Here is a 13,764-nt window from a genome sequence, read left to right as displayed (position 1 = left end):
AAACCAATTTAACGTGTCCATATTTGTTTTATTTTATCATTATCTGTCTTTTTTTTTTTTTTTTTCAACAAATGGACAGCCTTCTTGCAATCACGCTTGTTAATGTATACATGAGCAGAATTGTCACTGGAACAAAATGAACTGAGTTTTTGAGATCTTGAAAATTCATTTGATTTAGCTCAACTTTCTTGAGCAGGTCTCAAACAGCCTTTGGCCGTGTATCTCACAACCTTTAGTTGTTTCATTTACCTTTTGAGTTAAAAGATGAACCCAACTGGTTTAAATTGTTAATTAATATTTTTCCGATTGGAATATCATGCAGGGCCTAGATCAAAGGTTACTCATTGGAAGCAAACAGTTCTGTACCTGGAAGATGTGCTGACCATATGCGAAGGTAAAACATTAGTTGGGACCATGACTGTGAATCAAAACAAGAAAAATTCCCGAGATGTTGATATAATGCTCAAATATTCATTGACTGGAGTTCTTATGAGGCTCATTATCTAACATTACAACATAAAAATTTCATTATATCCTAATTACATATAATTCTATAAACAAAATTAAAAAGGCTGAAGCAACATGATATTGGGTCATCATCAATCGGTACTTCTCTTGTGAGATGGTCAGCAGTGCTTGAAATTTCTGTAGATGCTTTGGGCCACTGAAAAGGAAATGATTTAATAGCCTTCCTGCAATATTTTCAAGTAAGCTCTTGAGTTTTTTTGGTTAACAGAAACATTAAAAAAACAAAAAGCAAACCAGCTACCAAATCAACATATAACAAAAAATCAACAGAAAGGGATTGAAGAAAAGGCTTAAAGTTTTGAGAGGGTAAGAGATTGCAGAAACTTGTAGATTTTTACAGATTCGTTTTTCTGCAAATGAAGTGGATTAAACTTAAACACCAACAATGTAACAATTTTTTCTACAACAACGAAACAAAAAAAGACAACAAAAAATTATCACAACCACAAAACCAAGCACAATTCGGTTCAGTCATTTTGTCGAACACCAGTCGAGCATCTTCGAGAAACAAAAAAAGACAATAAAAAATTATCACAACCACAAAACCAAGCACAATTCGGTTCAGACATTTTGTCGAACATCCGACAAGCATCTTCAAGAACAAAAAAAGACCACAAAAATTTATCAAAACAAAACCAAGCAGTGACTAGCCGTTGAGAGAGAGAGAAAAAACAGAAAACAAACCCACAATAACAGAGAGAGAGAGAGAGAGAGAGAGAGAGAGAGAGAGAGAGAGAGAGAGAGAGAGAGAGAGAGAGAGAGAGAGAGAGAGAGAGAGAGAGAGAGAGAGAGAGAGAGACAGAGAGAGAGAGAATACGGTGGTCATCTAGGCGCCGGTCGGCGGTGGAACTGCGGTGGGCGGTGCTTCGATGGGTGGCGGTCGGTGGGTCTGCAGCGAGATAAAAGGAAAGGTGAGAAGAGGAACGAGAGAGAGAGAGAGAGAGAGAGAGAGAGAGAGAGAGAGAGAGAGAGAGAGAGAGAGAGAGAGAGAGAGAGAGAGAGAGAGAGAGAGATAGAGAGAGAGCCAGCGGTGGAGACGGCATAGATCTCAGGTCGGTGCCGGAAAAGGGGGGAGTTCTGCCAGAAATGGGGGCAAATCGGAGCCAGAAATGGGGGGAGATCGGCCGGCGCTAGTTAAAGTCTCTGTGCTCCCCACACTCAGGCGCTAGTTCGGCCGAAGACCCATTTTCTGGCTGTTGAGAAAACTCTCTCTTATGTTCTTTTGAATCTTTTGTTTTGGATCAGGGGTATGTTTGGTCGGATGGGTTTAAAATTTGAATTTCAAATTTTAGAACTGTGGCAAATTTTCATCCTTTGGATCTAATAAAGGGCCAGGATTAAAGCATTTGAGAATCTCAAATTCTTTTAGAATTTGAGGGGATCTAAATCCCGCTCGTCATTGTTCTTACGCTTCGGCCTAGCTAGATGCCCTGCGTGAACTTGACTCAGTCAGGTACACAGAATTATCTGGCTCATAGTTTTTGAGAAGGTAGGAAATAAATTAATCATAATTTTATTAAAAAGTTATAAGTCTTCCTTTGCAGGCTCTTTGCGGAGAGTTTAAGATCTCATGGTTTTATTTACTAAGTGAGACGGGAAGGCGAATTGTTAAGTTAATTACCATTGAATTAATTTTTCGAGGCCTTACATGGGCAATTTTATTTTATTTATTATTTTTTTTTAAGAGGGAGGTGTCAAGATGATTGCACGGGCCAACTCATAGACCCCAATGGCCAGTTAGGGCTGTTTATATATATATATATATATATATATATATATAAAATGAAATTGGGTTGGCCTATAGGATTAAAGAAACCTACCCGACAACTCAACTTAATTGTCCCAAAATATTTTGCTTATATTGTTGCCCACCTCTTTACATACAAACACAATGGCGGCCGCTCATGGCCTCCACCGCCACACCTCGCTACAGGTGGCATCATGAGGTCTCCGCTGAGCGTCATAATACTCCCCTTCTTTTTTTCTTTTTCTTTTTTTTTTTTTTTTTTTTTTTTTTTTTTTTTTTTTTTTTTTTTTTTTTTTCGAGATATGGCTCAGCCGCTTCGTTTCTCGATGCGACAACAACACACACCACCACATAGGGATGTAAACGAAGCAAAGCTACCCGTGAGCTCGCTCAGGCTCGGCTCGATAAGGCTCGGCTCGTGCGCGACTCGATTATTAAATGAGCTACTCGTGGACACAAAACTATATTCGATTATTAAACGATACATACCCGTATAAAACCCGGCTCGCTCGTTTAAAGTTCGCGAACATACTCGTAAAAAGGCTCGGCTCGCTTATTAGCTCGACTCGTATATATTTATTAATATACATATTTATTAATAAATATATACATATATATTGAATAAAATACACTATTTAGTATATCACTTATTAATTAACAATAATTAATTATTGTTATACAATATATAATTATTAGTTATATCTATAAGTATCTATATAATATATAATTTAATTATAAAAGATAACTAATATGATTATATCTTATGTGATCTAAGAGACTAAGACTCTAAATCTAATAATTAAATATCTAATGATTGTTGAATTAACAATAAATTGTTAATCATATAATTTAATGAAAATCTTGATATTTAATCGTATTATTCAAATAATCATATCATATACAATGACAATGTAATTGGTATAATCCCAAATCAATTGATTAGCATTAAAATCAACAATGTGTTTCTTATAATCACAAATTAAGTATAATTGTTATAATTCATATATATATATATATATATATATATATATATATATTTTTTTATTTTTTTTTTTTTTTTTTTTTGAGAAATCATAGATCTTTTATAAAATCATCCAGAAAAGGCTTACTCCGCAAATACATATAATCATATGTATTATCACTAGAATTTATATGAAATACTTATGATCTAACAATTTATATAATATTAAATCTATGTGGTATAACACATTATATCTTTATTATATAATGTAATAATGATATCAACAATACTTATTTTGTATCATTGTATAATTAAGTGTGATCAAAGTTCTAACAATGTACTATGATCTAATAATAATAGGTGATGTGATCTAATAATTAATTTGATTAAATTTAAGTATGATCTAACAATTTATATGATATTGAATCTCATGTTATATGGAACAATATATAATATAACAATCATATCAATAATACTTATTTTGTATCTCCTAGGTATTATAGAATATAATAATCTTATGGTCATATCCCCTATGTATCTTAATTATAATGATAATACTTATATAGTTAAATTGTATCATAATAATCGTATAAATGTTATTATTAGATACTAACGGCTCATTTGGTTTGTGAAATAGACCCTTGGAATAGAATGATAGGAATAGTCATTCTTATGCTTGGTATGGATCTATTCCTTGGAATAGTTATTTCCATTGGAATACATATTCCCTTATGAAGAGGAATACATATTCCTTTAAAAAATGAGAGGAATAATTATTCCAATGAGAATAGACTAGATTATTCAGAAAAAAAACATTATTATTTTTTATTTTCTTTCAATTTTTTTTTTCAAAAAAAAAAAGAAGGAAAAATTGAAACTCCACTCCCCTTAACAGTGGCTGGCTGACCACCCCAATGAGTGGTCGGCCAACCACATATGGCTCCGGGGGTGGTCGCACCACCCGTGGAAAGCCTCGTGGTGGACTCCTGAGGATTTCTGGAGGTGGTGCGACCACCCTTGAGGCGATTTGGGGGTCGCACAGGCCACCCCCAAAGTCACTCAGGGGTGGCCGCGATATTTCGGGGTGGGGTGGTCGGCCACCCTATGGTTTTCAAATTTATTTTATTTTATTTTATAATTTAAGTTTTTTTTTTAAATTTTTTTAATTTTAAAAAAATATATAATGTGGGGTTTTTTTAGTAATTTTAATTGTATCCCGATTAATGTATATGAGTTGTTACCAAACTAAATATTAAGAATAACCATTCAATTCCACCACCTTCTATTCCTAGGAATAACTATTTATTCTCTTAATGAAATAGTCATTCTGCAAACCAAACGAGGCATAAAGAAGTTAGGATAAGTAATATATAAGTAATTAAGTAACATTCATAATTTTCATATCATATTACAAATAATTTTATATCATATGATATTAATCATAATTCATAATTATATATAATTAAAAATTAAGCTATAACGATAAATTATTATAGCCACATAATGACATAGTCACATAAATCGTAACATTAACTTATAACAATATAACTACATAACTACATAATCATAACTCACATCAAGTAACTAATATAAATTATAATGATTAAGTATTTAGTTATTTAGATAATTTTGATACATACTTGATATTTATAGCTTACTTATAAAATAATGATTAATTATTATTATTATTATTGTTATTGTTTAAATATAATTAATAATTTGTAGGCTTTTACTTGATACAACATATAATTATATCTATAAGTATCTATATAATATATAATTTAATGGTAAAATTTAATCACAAGATTTTTTTTAAATTAATAATTAAGGACGGTCAGATTTAATAATTAAGAGTAAGGACTGTTAGATTTATAGTTTAAATATAATAATAATAATTAATAATGTGTATGCTTAAATGAGTCAAATTTAAGTTTTTATTTTTATTTTTTTTTTTTGAAATTTGAATCATTATGTTAAGGACCGTCAGATTTAAATATGTGAATAAATGTGAGTAATTGGATGGCTATTGGCTAAGGTGCAATTTAGCTGTACAGTACGATTAACACCGAAAATTATTCAGTGTTTCGCACGCACGGTATACATCAGAATTGACGCCCAGGATTGGTGTATCATGTGGCTGGATCTGATCATACATACCCATTACCAAGACCTACGTCTAAATGAAGCACAAGATTTTTTTTTTTGCTATTAATAAAATCGCATGTCGCGTGATTGCGTGAACTTGAAGCATGGCGTGAAGGTGAAACGCCAGGAAGGTGAACAACTTTGAGTCTCCGTACTCCAGTTTTCAATGACAGTGACTTGCATCAGGCCTGCTGCCTGCACATTACCAAGGAAAATCCAAAATTTTGATTTATTATCGACCATAGGATCATGGTCAAGCTGGCAGGCTACATAGTTGCTCCTCCCAATGCCTGCCAGTCTCAGTAAAATAATCACAGTTTCAAATGTTTGATTTTTTTTTTTTAATTAAAAATGTCTGAAAATATGCAAACAAATGAACAATTATACTCCTACAAAATTGTGCGTTTTATGCACTTAAACGGTGCGTTTCCTTAAGTCTCTAGACTCCTCTAAATCAAGCCAGCTGTCTTCAATCCACTTCACGCACGTTTCTTTCTTCTTCTGATCTTTCCTTCTCCTTCTTTCTATTATATTCTGCTTCTTTACTTTTTCTTCCTCTGACACCTTCTGAGTTGGGAAGGTCCTCTTCTTCTAAATCAAGCCAGCTGGGTTATGAAGTCCATTCCCGTAGCAGCCCAACTATACGAATTTTTTGAAGAAATGCATGCCAATATGCGTATAGATTAATGGTGGTGAAGTCAAGATCAGGGAAGGAGGACCAAAGAGATCTTCATCGCTTGGACAAGAGATCAACAGGTTTGTGCGATGGATTTGATGGGTAGAAGGAAGAGAGTATGGTGGAGGACAGTGAGTATGGTGCGATGCTATTTTCTGCTTCAGTTTCAGCAATGAGGAAAAGCTTCTTGCGCTTTGCAGATCTTGTTTCCATAGAAAAATAGTTGCGTGCTCTGTCTCTCTTTGTTCTTCATGTATCCCTCTTTTTACTCACAATGGCACATGGTCTATAACTGATATTTCCTCACGAGCCGGGCGAGTCGAGTGCCCGATAAGACACTCGACTCGTCAAAAAAGTGAGCTCGAGCTCGAGCCTGGACATGATTTTACACTTGTCGAGTCGAGCCAAGCTCCATTATCAAAACCCGTCACGAGCTCGAGCCGAGCTCGAGCTCGTGAAAATTCTGAACGAGCCGAGCTTGGGCAACCACTACTCGCCCGAGCTCGGCTCGTATACATGCCTACCACCACATGATGCCACATTAATGTTTTGTCACAGGCTAGTGACACCACACGAAGTGCATATTTTGTGTGGCCACGAATTTGCTAGATTTGACAGGCGGTTGGTAGGATTAGATGCCATTGCTTTTAGCCACGTGGCTACAGTATTCGGTATTGTAGCCACATAGCGATTTAGCCATATAGATAATATACCATATGGCTAAATGAGTTGTGTAGGTAATTTGCCACATGAATTTTTACCAAGTTGCTAATTAACCACGTGGCTAAAAATTTTCCCTAATTGATTTTTTTTTTCCAAATTTTTTTAGGTTTAAAATTTTAGCCATGTAGCTAATTTTTTTTTTTTTTTTTATATTTATATTTAAAATTTTAGCCATGTGGCTTATATGCACGTGGCCAATTGGCCACGTGGCACATAAGCCACATGGCTAATTTATTAAAATTATTTTAATTTATTTTAAGATTTAGAATTTTAGCAACTTATTTATTGGCCACGTGGCTAATCTATCATTAATTGTTAAAACTTCCCTTCAACCCATTTCTAATTTCCCTCCTCTTTATCTCTCTCCTTCTTACTTTTTTTTTTTCTTTTTTTTTTTTTTTTCTTTTTTTTTTTTTTTTTTTTTCAATTTTTCCCCTTTTTTTTATCAGTTCCCTCGCCCCCTTTTTTAACTATTCTTTTTTCATTTTGTTATATTTTCTTCCTTCTTTCCCTTTTTCCCATGCTCGCCGTTCCTTCTTCTCCTTTTTTTCTTCATTTTCTTCACACAGAGAGGGAGATGGAAGAAGGAGACTGAGAGAGCTGGAGAGAGAGATTCTGAGATTGATTTGTGGTCGAAGACGGAGCTAGAGTCCGGAGGGTCACGGCCCGAAAGGTAAAGCTTGTGGTCCACTGGCTCTCAGAGATGGAGGAGATTCGGCCGACTCACGCTCGCCGGCCGGTTTTTGGTTTTTTGGTGTTCGGTTTTTCTTTTCCTTTTTTCCCTGTTTCCCACGCTCGCCGTTCCTTCTTCTCTCTTTTATTTATTTATTTATTTTTTTTTTTATTTTTTTCTTTTTCTTTTTCTTCACACAGAGGGAGATGGAAGAGGGAGACCGATCGGAGAGCTGGAGCGATTCTGAGATAGATCCGTGGTCGACGACGGAGCTGGAGTCCAGAAGATCACGGCCGGCGAGGTAGAGATCGAGATCAACTGACTCTCAAAGATGGAGGAGATCCGGCCGACTCAAGCTTGCCGGCCGGATTTTGAATCTGATTTTGGGTTTTTGTTGTTTTGGTTTGATGATTTCCGGCGAGTGGTTGAGTGAGCGACTGAGTTTTTGTTGTTTAGGTTTAATGTCTGGCGAATTGGTTTGTTTGTTGTTGTTTTTTGTTTTTTGTTTTTTGTTTTTTGTTTTTTTTTTTTTTTTTTTTCTGGTTTGATTTTCAGCAACTGGATTGTTGTTGTTTTGGTTTATTGAATTTTTTTCCATTTTGGGTTTTTGTATTTTTGGTTTGATGGGTTCGAATCTGGTGACTGGGTGATTGTCGATCCCGGCCTGGATGTATGCCGGATTGGGAGAAGAAAAAAGAAAAACAGAACATAAATTTCTGTTTTGTTAAAAAAAAAAAAAAAAAAAAAAAAAGAACCAAAATTTTAGTCACGTGGCTTTAATTACACGTGGCTATAATTACTTATTTTTTAAAAAAATAAAATTGCATTAAACCACTTGGGGTGGCACGTGGCTAAATAGCCACATATATAAAATGACAAGTGGCTAAAATTGCATTTAGTAACAACCGGATTCACTGCGTATAACCCACGTAGCTAAATGCACGTGGCTAACAGTTAGCCATGTTTATGACCCCCATACACGTGGCTAACTGCATTCCAATGAGCGGTGGTGCTCACACCACTGCATGGCCCTCCACGTATGGTGGTGTAATGGTGATGTGGGTGGATTACTGCTGAGTGTGGCTAAGGAAAAACTTCATTAGTTTTTCAAAAGATACGGAATCAATGTTTCTTGAAAACGATAATATTCACAAGAACAACAACAATAAATCCGATACCAATTAATGTTAGAAAATTGAAATGCACAACGAAATAACACAGTATCTCACTTGCACTGTAATCAAGTATTGTTCCACTTATTTTTCAGTACGTGTCTTCTTCTTCTTCCTAGTGGTGAAGTACACTACCAGAATTGCTTGAGTAATACCTACAAACCCACAATCTAAGAGCACTTGAAAACTCAATTTAGTCTATCAATTTTCTAATGCCTCTCAACTCATCCAATGGGCGGCTATACACAGCCTCACTCCCATTTGACGAGGAGGCAGGAAAATAGCTATGGAGTAATGCCTCTACAGGGTTGTTACTAGCCGTTTGGAAATTGGCCAAATAATGACCAGGCGTTACACCTGGCCATTGAAGTGAGCCAAGCTTAACGCCTAGCTTCTTGTAATCGAGGGAATGCCCATGTGGGCGTCTTTAGTTAATGGATGTAAATAGAAGAGAATATAGCCAAATTTAGGGCCATACAAAGTTAAATGCCAGACCAAAGTTGTTTGTTTTATGGCCTTTGCCTGCCATTTTGGGCCAATTGCACCGCATACTGCTTGAAATAATTTGTGTAGCCTGAAGTTGTGTCAAAATGATCTTTGCTTGCATAAGCAAGAAAGCATATATATATATTTCGTTGTAATCTAAAAAGGGTGCTTAATTACCCTAATTACCCAAATTCCCACAAATTAATGTTATATATATACACACTTGCACACTCGAGTTCCATAACGTTGAGCTCACAATTAATGTTGCAAATTTACTGCCCCTATGACTGTTCTATGTTATTGATGTAAACTGGATGACTTTGAGGGCATGTTTAACGATTTAAAGCACGTTTGATACACAAAATGATCATTCTTTTAATTACACGGAATGGTATATTATGCACGTTTGGTCACAATACAAAGAGGGGTGAACCTGTGGATCGTTTGGTCATAAGGGGGTCTATTATAAGTGGGTTCAATTTAGATAGGCGGAAGCAAACGATACAACGAAATTTCTTAATGTAGGGTGGGGTAGAGTTTGCGATTTTAAAATTTGCAATTTAAAAATGTGATTTTTAAAAACGCAATTAAGCATTTGGCAAAATCACTGTTTGACATTTAAAATCGCAATTCAACCTTAAAAATTATGTATTTTAAAAACTCATATCCTTATCTGCGATTTGAAAACGTATAATTTTTTTTGTCTACAAAATTTCAATGCCAAACATACTCTTAGTTTCTTACATCGTATAACATTATTTGGGATTATTAACCAATACAACAAAACATATCAATAGTTCATTTGGTTAATCATTTTGGATGATTAACCAATACAGCAAAATATTCCAGGTCTCTAAATGGCTGAGAAGTGAACAAGGTTTTCACATTCCAATAATTAATTTATATACTTGGGCTGGAAATCCAATGAGGCTGAAACAGTGTAGCACCCATGGGCCTTAAAAGTCTCAACAAATATTAGGCTTAGAACAACCCTGCCAAATGTACCTCTCAACAAATGCTCTTATGGTATCACTGTATCTCGAGTTTCAACCATTTTAATTAAATATTTCATATGAAGGTTTTGGCTTTGAGCCTACACTTAAAAAGAGAGTATTTAAGTATTGATTAAATTTACTATATCCTATTGACTTAGGGTGCGTTTAGGATTACATAAAAAAATACGAGTTTAAACCAAATCACAAAAAATGAATCGTATATGAATTGCGTTTTTAAAAAATTACAATTTAAAAACGCAGAAAATTTGCTTTGTCAAATTGCAAGCAATATGGTATTTTTTTGAGAACGCGAAATTTTAAAGATTAAGTTACAATATTAGAAGCCAAACTACGATTTTACCGACGTTTAAATGCATTTTTAAAAATTAATTTTTCAAATCGCATATTCGAAACTCAACATTTTTAAATCACAGCATTAATAAATAAGAAACCCAAGGACATTTAGGCTTTCATCTTTGCAAAGTGACCCAGGCTCCATTAAGTGCGCACGCGTGAGGTATTTTACCACATCTGAAAATCCCTAAACAAGTCTCATTGGGCGGTTAGTTTAGATTTTTCAAGGACCGTAATGGATAGCCTTGTAGTCAGAGAAAACAACTGTATGGTGGCTTCTCTAAAAGCTAATCCTTCAGTTAGGGAGCTAGACCTTTCGAGGTACTTTCATATAGTTTACTTTTAAAAACTTTAAAAACACTTTTTAAAATTACAAACTCAAAAAATAAATATCTTTTTGCTTAGAAAAATATCAAACGAATGCCGGGCTGGTATGCAACATTCACTTGGAAAATCTTATTGGGAAGAGTGATTCGTGTCCACTATGTTTCTTTTGCCAGTGGATGTCAAATTATGCAAAAAGCAAAACAATGTGCTTTCCTTAGAAAAAGAAATCTCATAGAAAGTAGAGACATCCATATATATTATCAAAATAAAAGAATAAAACGAGAAAAACGTGATTCCTTAAATAAAAAATTGTAAATTGTAGCCATGACTTAAAAGTTAAAAGTGGTCCTTAATTACTTGATTGTAAACTTGATTTCCAAAGTAAACAAATTAACCAAAAAAGAGCTTAGTGCCGACATGTCTTAATCTCAATGTTCTTTTTATATTTACTTTGGAAAAAGAAAAAGTTCACGAGTGTTCTGTGGAGAAGGTAATGACTAATGACCACTTATAAAACATTAGTAAATCACGGGTGTGTGCCAACCCACCATGAAAAAAGTAGAAATGAGGAAATGGAATGGTATTCATTCACAGTTGAGTTTGGTCTGGGAGTGGGAACCTAAGGCAGCATGTAACGAAAGAATGAGAGCCAAATCTTATTCTATCGGTTTAAGTTTTTGAAGAAAAAAAAATAACGATTTAATATGGTGTTAGAGTTAAAGGTATTGAGTTTGAACTTTATTTCTGTCAATTTACATTTAGTTTAAATTAAATATTTCACGTGTTGGGCCTCATTAATTAAGAGAGAGTTTGAACCTACAAGTGAGGAAGAGTATTATTCGAATATAAATTAAATGATTAAATTAACTATTTCCTATCAGTTTAAAATTTTAAGAGAAAGTGATTATTTAACAAAACACAATGTTATATAGAATAATATGACAAGAAATTGTTTTATTATAGAAGATTAAATTACGAACAGTTAATACTTACAAAACCCTTAAAATAGACACTCATGTACCCAACAAACAATATGTTTGTCTTTTACCACAATAGCTCCAAAACTAGGGGTGAGCAAAATATCCGACTACCGCTTACCAATCGCCATCAAACTGTCATCGACCGCGTATCGACTCTACCGACTTATTTCGGTTTGGTAGTCAATATTGATTTTTATTCCGAAAGTCGGTTCGGTTCGGTAGTCGCTATAAGTATTTTTTTTCGGTTAACCAAACCAACAACATAGAGCAAGGAATAACCGAATTTTTACCGATTCTAAGAAATAGACATAGGGATCTTCAAAGTTTAATCGATTTTTAATAGAACTGTCTTTTAACCGATTTAACCAAAAATATCGAAATAAAGTCAGTGAATTAACCGACTTTGTTGGTTATTCGAACTGAAATTGACGTTAACTGAACTAACTGCACCAATTTTCCCATCATCCCATGCCACTTCACGCATCCAACGGCTCACATTCTACATGATTGCAATCGAACGATCATAAACTCACACTGAAATCACAATAGTTAATTAACAAATAGATTATACAATTAAATGATTAATAAAATACAGTTATACCATTAACATATAATTATACTCAATATTAGTTAACTAATATTAATATATGCTTAGGGAAAAAAAAAAAAAAAAAACTACCGTTAAGAAAATCTAGATACTTAAAAGGTTAGTTAACTACCATTAATATATTATGCCTTAAAAAACTAACATTAATATTATTAATTTAATATGTTAGTATATACGTTGTAACTTGTATCTAAGTATCTATATGCTTAATCGTTTTTTTTTTTTTAATTTTAATTTGTATACTTATGTGACATTATGTCATGTCATTATGTGACTATAATTGATACTTATAGCTTCATTTTTAATTATATATATTTATAAGTTATTAATCATATCATATGATATGAGATAATCTATAATGAATATGATAATAATGAATCATATTTATCCTAAGTATATAATGATAATATTTAAATCATATATGATAATGTGACCCAAATTCTAATGATAACACTTAAATTATGATTATAAGAAATACATTGTTGATTTCAATGTTATAAAATTTGATGTTACACACTAAGATAGTAACTTGACCTCTCTACATAATGTTATGCACTAACATAGTAACATATTACATATTACATATTAACTAATTTTCTAACTACCTATACTTATGTAACTAATTGTGTTAATTAAGTTGCTTATTAACTTAGTAATACTAAGTTAGTATGTATAAATTAAATGGTCAATATACATAGATACATATTTTTATTAATATACACATATGAATATTAATTTAACATGTATGATGACATATTAATGATAATATGTTAGTTAACTAACACATTAATGTTAGTTATAATACTATGTTAATATTAATGTTAGTTATGCTACTAACATAGTAACATATAATATTAGTTATGCTAACATATATTAAGTTTGTATGCTATATGTTAAAGTATATTAATATTAGTTATGATAATATTATTTATTATGTTAAAATATTGATTAAATGATAAATTTACTATTTTTTATAAACATTAGCTTCTGAGATAGATGATGATTTAACACAATATCATTCCATATCATTTTCTAATATAATGATCATCATTATCATCAATAATCTAAAGAGTGCTTCAACCACTTATCCAACAATGACTTGTTCTTCTTCCATTTTTTTTTTTTTATTTATTTTTTTTTATTTTTAATTAAGAAAGGTGGGAAGGGGCGACCAGTGTAATTATCTCCCTTGGTTATGACCATCGAGGTTCTCATCCGCTGTAGAATGTTCAGTTTGAGTTATAGTTACTGTTTTGGAAGACGAGTCCGCCAATACAACCTCACCAAAATGCAAGTTCTTAAAGCCCATTCTCAATAACATTTGGTTCATGAACTACTACCGCAACCACTTATCCAACGATGATTCAATGCATATAAAATGTTAGAAAGG

The sequence above is a fragment of the Alnus glutinosa genome, chromosome 3 (genome assembly GCF_958979055.1).
Source record: "Alnus glutinosa chromosome 3, dhAlnGlut1.1, whole genome shotgun sequence".
Classification (NCBI taxonomy): domain Eukaryota; kingdom Viridiplantae; phylum Streptophyta; class Magnoliopsida; order Fagales; family Betulaceae; genus Alnus; species Alnus glutinosa.
Note: the sequence above shows the minus strand (reverse complement) of the source record.